The 12,341-nt window shown below is 41.6% G+C and overlaps 1 protein-coding gene and 1 long non-coding RNA gene across 2 annotated transcripts in view; one reads left to right on the forward strand and one right to left on the reverse strand.

Moving 5' to 3' along the window:
* The window catches only part of LOC138960362 (tachykinin-like peptides receptor 99D), a 313,550-nt gene that overhangs the window by 75,200 nt on the left and 226,009 nt on the right, over positions 1–12,341 (reverse strand). The gene's annotated exons all lie outside the window — the stretch shown is intronic.
* On the forward strand, positions 603–8,737 carry LOC138960365 (uncharacterized). Its single transcript, XR_011453949.1, has 6 exons — positions 603–1,075; positions 1,570–1,665; positions 2,141–2,235; positions 2,925–2,987; positions 3,692–3,785; positions 7,007–8,737. It is a non-coding gene; the product is annotated as an uncharacterized lncRNA (long non-coding RNA).

Consider the following 12,341-nt stretch of genomic DNA (forward strand, 5'->3'; position numbering starts at 1 on the left):
GTACGTCCCCATCGTTTGCTTGTTCACATTTGCCCAACATGTTAATTTACTGCAAGGTTTATGTCGTCTGCTGGGGCAAGCGAACCACGGCACTGCACTGCAGTCTCATTTCAAAAACAACAATTGCTCGTCTGCACGCATAAGGCAGGCTGGTAATAAGTTTTATACATGGTAAGAACGTTCTTAACCCTACACGTTTTCGATTCCGATTGTTGTTGCCTTGAAATAATAATTCGGAAACCATTCATTTACTGAACTGATGCAGTCGTATTTCAGTGTAATCTAGTCTGCTACGTATATATTCCAAATGCTGATCTAGTTCAGTGGTACGTTATCGGAATAACACTTGTGTTTTCTGTTAGCTGCTGGGAATTGTATACTAACTCATCATTTGGTAATGTGGATAATAAGCTACGGCATAATTATGAGAAGATTCTTCGCAAGTCGAAACTGAACAATAGACACAGCGGGTTCTATTTTTAGATAGTGGCAACTGTGGCACAGGCACATGCAATCTGTCAGAAAAAACCACTTCTGCTTTAATTGTAGAGAATATGAGCTACATGTCATTAATTAATTCTGAGGATGAGAGCACAGTCTCGCTAAAGGCTGTTCTTAACCAGACGAACCTTTGGTTCGCGAACTAGGTTCGTGAGGTTCGGCGAACCTCAAGACTGGTTCGGCGAACTTGTCTTGGTTCTTAACCAGACGAACCTGAGTTTTCGAACTAGGTTTGGGGGGTTCGGCGAACTAGGTTCGGGGTTTGCAAGTCATGTCTTGGGAACCTTGAAGATCGGGCCGAACCTTTGACTCTTCTGCCAAGGAGGAAGACAAATTATTGAAAAACTGAATCTCAATGGCGGACGAAATCACTCAAGTCAAAATTACATTTTCTGAGATTTTATAAAAACAACGCTTGAACGAAAAGGTAGAATGGTGACTTCCGTTCGATTTCAAGTTAAGCTTTTCACTTTTCCGAGCAAGACAACCGCTGAGAGTGAAAAAACGCCGCTGTTCGACTTCGAATTTTCCAGTCGTAGACGACCTTCGCTTCTGCAGCATTGTGTTAGTGCAGGTGAGGCAGTGTTACTCATTTCGCTGAGCTCGTTTTCGTATTGTTGTGCATTAGGATCATCTAGTATGATATGAATAAAAGCAGGAATGACTTCGGCATGTAAACGCATTGATTTTGTCGAAATCAGCACAGCAGTAAGCTAGATTCTTTCTGCTCAATTTGTTTAATTTTTTTCTTCAAAAGTTTATGACTTTTGATTTTGATTGTTTGTTTATCTCATCGGCACAACATCCATCAGGCAAAATATCAATATGTTGAATGATAACGTTGAGATAAGGAAGTTCACACATTTATCTGCTTGCAACAACAATCGCAAGGACAGATCTATCTGCTTCGTTGACTGCTAGATTTTCATTGAATTTCCCAAGTAATGATGATCTCGTTTTCAATTAGATCTGGACAGTGTTTGTGTTCTTACTCTTAGATTCATGATTGACCATGCAGGCTGATTGAGATCATAACATTGTGTTTGTTTGTGCTGGTGCAATGTGCAGATCAATGGTCCGGACCGCAGGATGACCAAGTGATCAATACAACTTGCGTTCACCACTCAACATTGTCTTCCACCTAACTCAAGGGCAAAAATAAAGGTACATGCTGGTGAAATCATTGTGCAATTTATGTCTGTGAAGATCAAGATAGTTGTTAGCTCAAACTGATAATGCTTATTATTATCAAGTTACATACACACTCCGCCCCAGCACCACCCTAAACCCATAACAACACTCTCCAGTCCAACTACCCCCACCCTTCCGTGCAACATATGTTGCCGTCTGTACCTTGTTTGTGGTTATGGGGAGTGCTCAAATAGTTCCATAACTGTTAATATAAATTAAAAGTACTGAGAGTTTCATTTTTCATTGCTCTCCCCCTTCCTCACATCACATTACACACTCCCTTTGCCCCATCCCCCACCCCCTCTCTCTTTCTATGCTCTCTTTTTTCTTTTACTTCTTCTTCTCTTTCTCTCTCTCTCTCTACCTGTATAAATCAGCTCTCTGGTTGTTGCTTCTGTAAGTGTAATGTAAAGTTCTACATCTCTGCATTTGTATTGTCATTTTTCAGAATGCCCTTGTAATAACTTCAGCATCTGCCCATGGAGTCTATATAGGTCAAAGTCTCAAATGTGATGTGATCAAGAGGATGCCGCAATGATCCAGGTAATATTGCAAATACTCAAACTGATCTAAAAAAAAAACATAACGTGATCCACAAACATTTCTGCTTAAACATTACAGGGTTACAGTACACCCAGAAAAACAGCTGGATGTTAGTGCATAATTATCTGCAAGTGCAAGCATGCAACATCGACCCTCTCCCCCTGCTCTTTTTCCATCAGCAAGAGCAACATTTATTTTCATGTACAGTATAACTTTTCTAGTGCCTCTTATGTTGTATAACTGTTGATATTTAAATGAAGCAAGTGTTTGTTTTCAATGAAACTGCATTTCCCATGTACACACACACACACACACACACACACACACACACACACACACACACACACACACACACACACAGTGACACACACACATTCGCATTGTCTCTGCCTGAGTGTCTGTCTGTGTCTGTCTGTCTGTCTGTCTGTCTCTCTCTCTCTCTCTCTCTCTCTCTCTCTCTCTCTCTCTCTCTCTCTCTCTCTCTCTCTCTGTTTTTACATCAGTAATTTTGATCACTTGCACTTCACTGGGATTTAGTTACTGAATCAGACATTCAGTGAGAGTGTTATGTAGAGTAAGAGTATTGAGTCTGCTGCTGCTGCTGCTGTTGTTCTTACTCATTACTGTTTTTTCTCTCTGCATAATTCTTGTTCTCCCTTAAAATGCTGGTGTTTTTTTCATCATTACAGTATCTGTCCATTGAGTCTGCGTCTGAGCTGTGATGGGACCAAAAAGATTCCAGAATGAAAGAGGTAACTTTTACTAATCTTTATTTAGTTTATGGAGAAGTTGGTTCACATAATGCATTACAGAGTTGCTGCCTTTTTAGATATATTAAACATTGTACCAGTCATTACATGATCAAACTGTGTTAGCCACCCCACCTTCCCCGGTTCCCAGCTATCCTTCTATCCCCGCCTCTAAACCCCCACCCCAATCCTTCCATCTCCCCCAAATCAAATTTACTGACACAACACTGATTTTCATTTTACCTTATTTAAAGGCACATGTACGCGCTCCCGTGTTTACAAAGTGTAGTTTGCCCATAATCGATGTCAAACGCACCATAAGACCATGTAATGACGATATGTCGCCATGCGCGGACCATATACATGCATTACAGCTTGTTTTAGAGTCTCAAAAACTTTGGATGTAAACAAAGACGTGGAGTTATTTCCCTTGCTTCAACGCTACCTCTGTTGGCAAATCTATAAATAGGACGATCCAGATCAAAATGAAAATTAACATATCTCAACATTGAAGGGGTCCTAGACCATAATATTTTGCAGGGAACTTAATTTAGCATGTCTCCAGCTGTTGGTAAAGCAATTAGCGTGTATAGTCATCGAGTACATATGGCTTTAAGTGTTCTTTGAATAAAATTATATAGCCTGTTGCTGCTGCAAATGTTGTTGTGACTGTTCTTCCTCAGTGTATTTTTTTTTCGTTTCCTCAGAATGCAGTTCTCCCATGCACCACAGCGTCTATCAATGGAGTCTACAATATTGTCTGGGATGTGATTTGAGCAAGAGCATGTCAGAATGATCAAGGTAACTTTTTAAACACACAGAACTGATCAAACTGTAGAATTCAAGTACACAATTTCAGATGTTTTCAAATGCATAACATACTGCAACAGTCAGGGTCTTTCTCCACATAAAGAGTGTGAGGTTTTCTTGGTAAAATTGCGATTTTTGTCGCTATGCGCAGAGTGCGACCTTTTTATTTGATTTTTGTACTATAAAGGCAGATATTCAAATAAAAGAAAGTCTTGCATGGGGAGGAAGGAATATGCATGAGGCTTTTGACAAGACAAACTGTCCTTATTAGAGCCTAAACATACGTTCCTTACCGTTAGAACCAAAATGTCAGATATCATAGATGCTCCAATTAAACAAAAGAAGGGCATTAATAACCTGGTTGTGTTCTGTGGCAGTGCATAGTCGGAACCTTTTTGCTTAATGAATTTCACATGTGTCTGTAACTTGAATCTCCACCAAAAGAAGCTGGACGTAAAAAGGGGTGTCTAAAAAAAAGCGACTTTTTCCTTTTTGATCTCTTTTTTTTCGCAGTCAAAAATGTGATTAAAAAGAAAATAGGGAGGTTTTTTTTACCATCCTGTATAGTCTTGTTGTTCCCATGTAAAAACCTAGTCAAACATGTGGTGTCTGATATGCTGGGTAATATGGTGAGGAACATGCCTTTAAAGGCCCAGTCATAATTGTGATAGCCGTTCTGCTCAGCTGGAATTTGATGAATTTTGTTGTTGTTGTGTTTAATGAAATGAATTTGCAAAAAGGAAAACAATTTTTTTTACTGTTCACACAAAACACTTGTAGATATTTGGTATGTGCCGCATGTCAGGGGTGGTCTTATTCAATCAATCAATATGAGGCTTATACCGCGCGTATTCCGTGGGTACAGTTCTAAGCGCAGGGATTTTTATTTTTTTATTTTTTTTTTAAATTTTTTTTTATGCAATTTATATCGCGCACATATTCAAGGCGCAGGGATTTATTTATGCCGTGTGAGATGGAATTTGTTTTACACAATACATCACGCATTCACATCGGCCAGCAGATCGCAGCCATTTCGGCGCATATCCTACTTTTCACGGCCTATTATTCCAAGTCACACAGGTATTTTGGTGGACATTTTTATCTATGCCCATACAATTTTGCCAGGAAAGACCCTTTTGTCAATCGTGGGATCTTTAACGTGCACACCCCAATGTAGTGTACACGGAAGGGACCTCGGTTTTTCGTCTCATCCGAAAGACTAGCACTTGAACCCACCACCAAGGTTAGGAAAGGGGGGAGAAAATTGCTAACGCCCTGACCCAGGGTCGAACTCGCAACCTCTCGCTTCCGAGCGCAAGTGCGTTACCACTCGGCCACCCAGTCCTAATACATACAGGTAAACTGACAGGTACTTTTCCACAGTGGAACCCCCCTTTCAGACCCATTCATTTCAGACTTCCTCCTTTTTAAGATCTTGCTTCTTTAGATGTTCTGTGACGGGTGAAGTGGCACGCAGTGGTAAGACGTCGGCCTCCTAATCGGGAGGTCGTGAGTTCGAATCCCGGTCGCTGCCGCCTGGTGGGTTAAGAGTGGAGATTTTTCCGATCTCCCAGGTCAACTTATGTGCAGACCTGCTTAGTGACTTAATCCCCTTCGTGTGTACACGCAAGCACAAGACCAAGTGCGCACGGTAAAGATCCTGTAAACCATGTCGGAGTTCGGTGGGTTATGGAAACACGAAAATACCCAGCATGCCTACTCAACGAAAGCGGAGTGAAGCTGACTATGCTCTCAGAGTATAGTGTGGGGAACCCAAATGGGCAAACAAGCTCACACGTCACCAGAATTTCTGGAACGCTGAAGAAGAAGAAGATGTTCTGTTCATAACCTCTGTAAATTACCCCCATATTTAGACCCCTTCCATTTTAAGACTTGATTTTCTCACATTTTTTAAGGTCTTAAAAGGGGTTTCCCCTGTACTCCTAAAAAAAACCTGACCCACAAAGTAATTTAATTATAACTGCTGTAATCGTTCCTTCCGTGTGCTATTATCTGTGGGTTTTTTTTTCTTCTCCTGTGTTGTCTCATCCTCTGTGCGCCCTGAAAGAGACCTCCGGGTCGAAATTGCCGTACCTTGTCTTATCCAGCTGTGATCCCGCCTTCGTATTAATGTGAGGGCAGTACTTTTTTTTAAACTTTCAATATTGACCGTACGTTTTGCATAAAACACCAATAATGAATTAAAAATACATCAGAAAATTAATTCCTCACTATACACAATAACCCTTCATTTAAAGGCTGACAAAGTCCTATTTAATTAGTTTACTTACTTCCAGGGCTTTTCCCATCGTTGCGGGGATGTATAAATTAAGCTTCCTGCAAAGTTTTAGGTTTGAAGTCCTTACCAATTACAAGAAATAATCAATTCTTAATAAAGTTTATTGCTATCTTTAGAAACAGTTCTCCAGGGCTTGGGCTATTTTTAGAACGTCAACACAGACAGTACCGCTTCGTCAATCCCCGCGTGAAGGAAATCGCTCACCTTCCACGTGCAAAACGTAGTGATATTGACACGCCAGATTAGCGCGGTAGCGGATTGTGCTAAGCAGGAAAGCGCGCTTTTCTGTATTCTTGTTAACTTCGCAATTTCCGGAAAACATCCACTTTCACTTTGAGACTGTTCTGTTTACATTCGACACAATCAACACCACTTTGCAATACTGAAATAATTTTTTCTGTTTTTGAAAGCTACAGCCAATCGTTATTATATCCCCTTAGGTACAGTTTTATAACATTATTGGCACATGTAAACAATAGGAATTAATTAATGAACGCTACGAAAAGGGCAGCCTTTAACCTATGAACTTGCAACTGTGTTGACCTGTGTAATGTAACATAGACCACCACCATCTCTGTCTCTGTCTCTGTCTCTCTCTCTCTCTTACACCCCTTACCTGTTCGCAAACCTTTACCCAAATGTATGCTAATTGTATATATACAATACAAGACAAGACAAGACATGGCAAGACAAGACAAGTTAGGAAAAGGTTGCCAGTAGGCCAATAGAGGGATGACAAGACAAGACAAGGCATGACAAGACAAGACAGGACAGGACAGGACAGGACAGGGACCCAAAAAAAAAGAAAGAAAAAAAGAAAGATAACTAATTCGGTCAACAGATGTAAAAGAAATAAGCATTTGTTTGGGTTGAATGTTTGGGTGTCACCCTGTATATATTTGTATTTTTGCAGGACAGGGTCGAGTTGTGATGATGTCAGGGCGACTGAAGACACACCAACAAGTATTCTTCGGAAGTGTTTGGAACAAAAATGAACATTATTTCATAATAAAAAGGCGGCTGACATTGATGTTCATATCGGTTCATGTTCATATTCTCAGCACAGACGTGTGCTTAGAAATCGGATGTTTAAGAACAAGAGACAACCCTGAATAAAGCCTTATGAAATATGGTTGGAGCTGGATCAAAAGTGTGTGTGTGTGTGATTGAAGGGCAACATTTATAAATGATGAGACAGAAAGCTAAAGCACATCCTTTTATCGTACGTTCCATATCGTCCTCCTACTTTAAATGCTTGCTAATACAGACGTTCTCCAAGAAAACGTCTATCCAGTAATGTTTTGTTTATCGCAATGAAAGCTTTTTTTTGAGAAGAATGAAGAGGAATCAAATTTTTTAAAAACTAAAACCAAGACCAATTGAATTGCTCAAAACGTAAAGAAACAGGATGATTTTGGTTCAGTAGTACTATTTGTAGACCCAGCAATACATCCACAAGGGATTCCAGTGTATCAGTGCAAATAGAAAATTTCTGATATAACTTGACAATTAAAACAGACTGAATTGTGATAAAAAGAACCAAAATCCCGAGTAGTTTTTTTTTTAGGTCTCCCTCTTCACTCAATCCCCAAACTCATATTCTGTACCGAAAAGAGCTCAAACACACACGTGGACAGACAGACACGCACACACACTTTGGTAAACATCATGTATGCTTCTCGACTCTGCTGATCCACAATTAGAAATATCGCTATCATCATTTATTTTTGGTCACCGTCTTTCCCTTTTCACAGGCAAGTTTTTTTGTGTAGCATTTCCCATAGAACCCCGATGGCTCCACGGTAGACACAATGATCAGTCCATACCAGTCATGTTATTTTCTCGAATCAATTTATAACCTTTAACCCAGGAGGGTAAATGACATAGAAGGCTTCGGGTACTCTTGAACTTTAATGTGTTAAATTCATAGCTCATAATTCAGAGGCATTCAAGCCTCCAAATTTGGAGAACCTGCACTTGTAATCATAACAAGTCTTTTAGATCCCTTTAAAGTCACCGAATGAACTCCGATGAACTGTGCGAATCATAGCGTACTCTGGTACGAATGCATTTTGTTTACAAATTACATGCGTCAAAGAAGGAATTATCCGTGTCAGCGGACAGGGGAGGCAACTTTGTCGGGTAATTGAAGTCCCTTGGTTAACAACCTACGCCATTTTCGCCGATCAAACAACCAAATTAATTAATTATGCTTAGGTTTGGAGCTTAATCCGTCAATTAATTTCATGATAAATGTTCTTGGGCTTGATTACAGGTACTTGGATCTAAAATAAGTAAAGTATGCCACTCGATTCTGAGCTATCAATTTAACACACTAAAGTTCAAGATTACCAGGCTTCGTGCACCATGATCAAGTGGGAAGGAGAGACCCAAATCGACAACCAGCACGGAGTTACCACTCAATCGGTGATTTCGTCTTGGAGGCAGCCATTTTTGGAAGGGGAATAACTTACTTGCTTTTATTGTCGACTCGGAGTGAGCTCCCCTCGTTTGTCGGCGATCCAGGTTTCGTGTCTTAACCGGACGAACTAGACCTTGAGTTTGCCGAACAAGTTCACCCAGTTAAGACACAAACCATGGTTCGCGAACCTTAGTTCGGCGAACCAATGGTTCGTCTGGTTAAGAACAGCCTTAAGGCAAAGGGCGGAAGAATACGCTCTGTGGAAAAGTTAGCGCACTCCAAGAGTGCGCTAACAGCTTTAGCGCATCGCCATTAGCCAATCAACTGGTTCACATCAGTCATGTGACACCAGTACTTACTGACAATTATTATTATCCCAGCGAAGCTGGAGGTATCCCGTGAACGCTATACTGTAATCGACTTGAGAAATGTGCATACCGAATAATACATGATAAAGAAGGATTCTTTGTGCCCGGCTACGTGCTACAGGTGGAGATGGAAGTTCACCAAAAATTGGGACCATACTAACAAAAATACGGTGGGTGCAATAGTCGCCCCCATTTTTTCAGCAAACGCCACCCAAGGCCGTTTTGGACGGGTAGAAATTCCGTAGTTTCCAAGTCTATGGATAAAGCTCGCGTAAGAAGAATACGTCACGGTCGAAAGTCTTTGACGTCAATTAATGCATCATGACGTCATGCCTCACTGAAGTCTTTCTCTCTCGCGCAGTGTGTGTGTTTGTGTTTATTTTGTGCACATGTGTTAGTGTTACTGTTTGTGTGTGTGTGTGTGTGTGTGTGTGTGTGTGTGTGTGTGTGTGTGTGTGTGCGCACGCGTGCTTGAGTCTGTACTCGTATGTGTGTGGTGTGTGTGTGTATTTGTGTGTGTGTGTGTGTGTGTGTGTGCGCACGCGTGCATGAGTCTGTACTCGTGTGTGTGTAAATGTGTGTGTGGGTATAAGTGTATGTGTGTGCGTGTATGTGTGTTTGTTTGTAAAGGTATGTATGTCCGTCTGTCCATATGTGCGTATGGGTGTGTGTTTTGTGTGTATGAAGTTTTTTGTGAGAGTGAGTGAGTGCGTGTTAGTGAGTGTGTGTGTGTGGGTGTGTGTGTGTGTGTTTGAGAGAGAGAGAGTGTGTGTGTGAATGTGTGTGTGCATGAGTTTGTGTGTATGTTTGTGTTTGTACGAGTGTGTATATGTGTTTGTTTGTAAAGGTGTGTGTGTCCGACTGTCTATGTGCGTATTTGTTTGTGCGTATGTACAGTGTGTGTGTGTGTGTGTGTCTGTTTGTATAAGAGAGAGAGAAAGATAGAGAGAGTGGGTGGGTGTTTGTATGTGTGTGTGTGTGCGTAAGTGTGTGTGTGTGTGTGTGTGTGTGTGTTCGTGTGTGTTTGAGAGAGAGAAAGAGAGAGAGAGTAAGAGAGAGGTTTGTCTTTCGCTGGGGTATGCAGTGCCTTGGCGTTGCACATCTACTTAATTTTTATATTCCCAGCGAAGCTGGAGGTATCCCACAAAAGTCATACTGTAATCGACTTGAGAAATGTTCACACCGATAATACATGATAAAGAAGGATTCTTTGTGCCCGGCTACGTGCTACAGTTGGAGATGGAAGTTCACCAAAAATTGGGACCATACTAACAAAAATACGGTGGGTGCAATAGTCGCCCCCATTTTTTCAGCAAACGCCACCCAAGGCCGCTTTGGACGGGTAGAAATTCTGTACTTTCCAAGTCTATTTGTGTGTGGTTGTTCAAGACTATGGATAAAGCTCGCGTGAGAAGATTACGTCACGGTCAAAAGTCTTTGACGTCAATTATTGCATCATGACGTCATGCCTCCCTGTAGTCTTTCTCTCTCGCGCAGTGTGTGTGTTTGTGTTCATTTTGAGCACATGTGTTAGTGTTACTGTGTGTGTGTGTGTGTGTGTGTGTGTGTGTGTGTGTGTGTGTGTGTGTGTGTGTGTGTGCGCGCACGCGTGCATGAGTCTGTACTCGTGTGAGTGTGTGTGTGGGCATAAGTGTATGTGTGTGCGTGTATGTGTGTTTGTTTGTAAAGGTGTGTATGTCCGTCTGTCCATATGTGCGTATGGGTGTGTGTTTTGTGTGTATGAAGTTTTTGTGAGAGAGTGAATGAGTGCGTGTGAATGAGTGTGTGTATGTGTGTGTGTGTGACTTGGGGTGTGTGTGTGTGTGTGTGTGTGTGTGTGTGTGTGTTTGAGAGAGAGAGAGTGTGTGTGTGTGTGTGTGTGTGTGTGTGTGTGTGTGTCTGTGAATGTGTTTGTGTGTCTGAGTTTGTGTGTATGTTTGTGTGTGCATGAGTGTGTATATGGTGTTTGTAAAGGTGTTTGTGTTCGACTGTCTATGTGCGTATTTGTTTGTTTGTTTGCTTAACGCCCAGCCGACCACGAAGGGCCATATCATTCAGGGCCGTGGTGCTGCTTTGACATATATAACGTGCGCCACACACAAGACAGAAGTCGCAGCACAGGCTTCATGTCTCACCCAGTCACATTATTCTGACACCGGACCAACCAGTCCCAGCCGACTAACCCCTAGATTGCCAATTTTAAAGTCTTAGGTATGACCCGGCCGGGGTTCGAACCCACGACCTCCCGATCACGGGGCGGACGCCTTACCACTAGGCCAACCGTGCCGGTCTATGTGCGTATGAGTGTGTGTTTTGTGTGTATGAGATTTGTGTGAGTCAATGTGTGTGTGTGTGTGTGTGTGTGTGTGTGTGTACGTGCGTATGTACAGTGTGTGTGTGTGTCTGTTTGTATAAGAGAGAAAGAAAGAGAGAGAGAGTGGGTGGGTGTGTGTTTGTGCGTGTGCGTAAGTGTATGTGTGTGTGTATGTGTGTTTGTTTGCAAAGGTGTTTATGTCCGTCTGTCTATATGTGCGTATGGGGGTGTGTTTTGTGTGTATGAAGTGTGTGTGAGAGAGTGAGTGAGTGCGTGTGAGTGAGTGTGTATGTGTGTACGTGTCAGTGTAACTTGGGGGGGGGGGGGGGGGGGTGTGCGTGTGCGTGTGTGTTCGTGTGTGTGTGTGTGTGTTTGAGAGAGAGAAAGAGAGAGAGTAAGAGAGAAGTTTGTCTTTCGCTGGGGTATGCAGTGCCTTGGCGATGCACATCTACTTAATTATTATTATTATTATTATTATTATTATTATTATTATTATTATTATTATTATTATTTAAGTTATTGAGACATCCCAGTGCACTAAGGGATTTATAGAGCAAATCGAGAAAATTCATTATTGAACGAAGCGCATAGCGCTGAGTTCAATAATTATTTTCGAGATTTGCTCTATAAATCCCTTACTGCACTGGGATTGTTTCAATAACGATATTGTCAGTACCGCCATAGAAAAAAGAAGATTCCAAACGCACATTTTGCTACGCGCATTTGAATAGGCATAACTGTGTGGTTAGGTCGTCAGTGTACAGTAAGATCTACTTTTGTGTGGGGTGTCTCAAGTGTGTCGTGCTTTCGTCACACGCATTTTAATTTCTGTTGGTAAATTCCAGTGTAGCGTTAAGCTGAACAGTGATGATCTTTCAGAGAAACCTCATTTGAACTCGGAGAAAGGACTGTACTCTTCGTTATTTGCGATTCGAAACCTCCAGTCGAGGTTCGACGGATTGACTGTGCGGAGTGACTCCCCTTGAATTGACTCGAAGTCGAAGGACTCGACGGTTGCACATTTTCAAAATAAATGTGGCATATTTCTCGTGTTGTATCTTCACTCATCGGGGAGTCTGATACTAAATATGAACGGTAAGAATGCTCTGAACCCTACATGTTTTATATCCCCATCGTTTTTTAG

Source organism: Littorina saxatilis, linkage group LG2, assembly GCF_037325665.1.
Source record: "Littorina saxatilis isolate snail1 linkage group LG2, US_GU_Lsax_2.0, whole genome shotgun sequence".
NCBI classification, from domain to species: Eukaryota; Metazoa; Mollusca; class Gastropoda; order Littorinimorpha; family Littorinidae; genus Littorina; species Littorina saxatilis.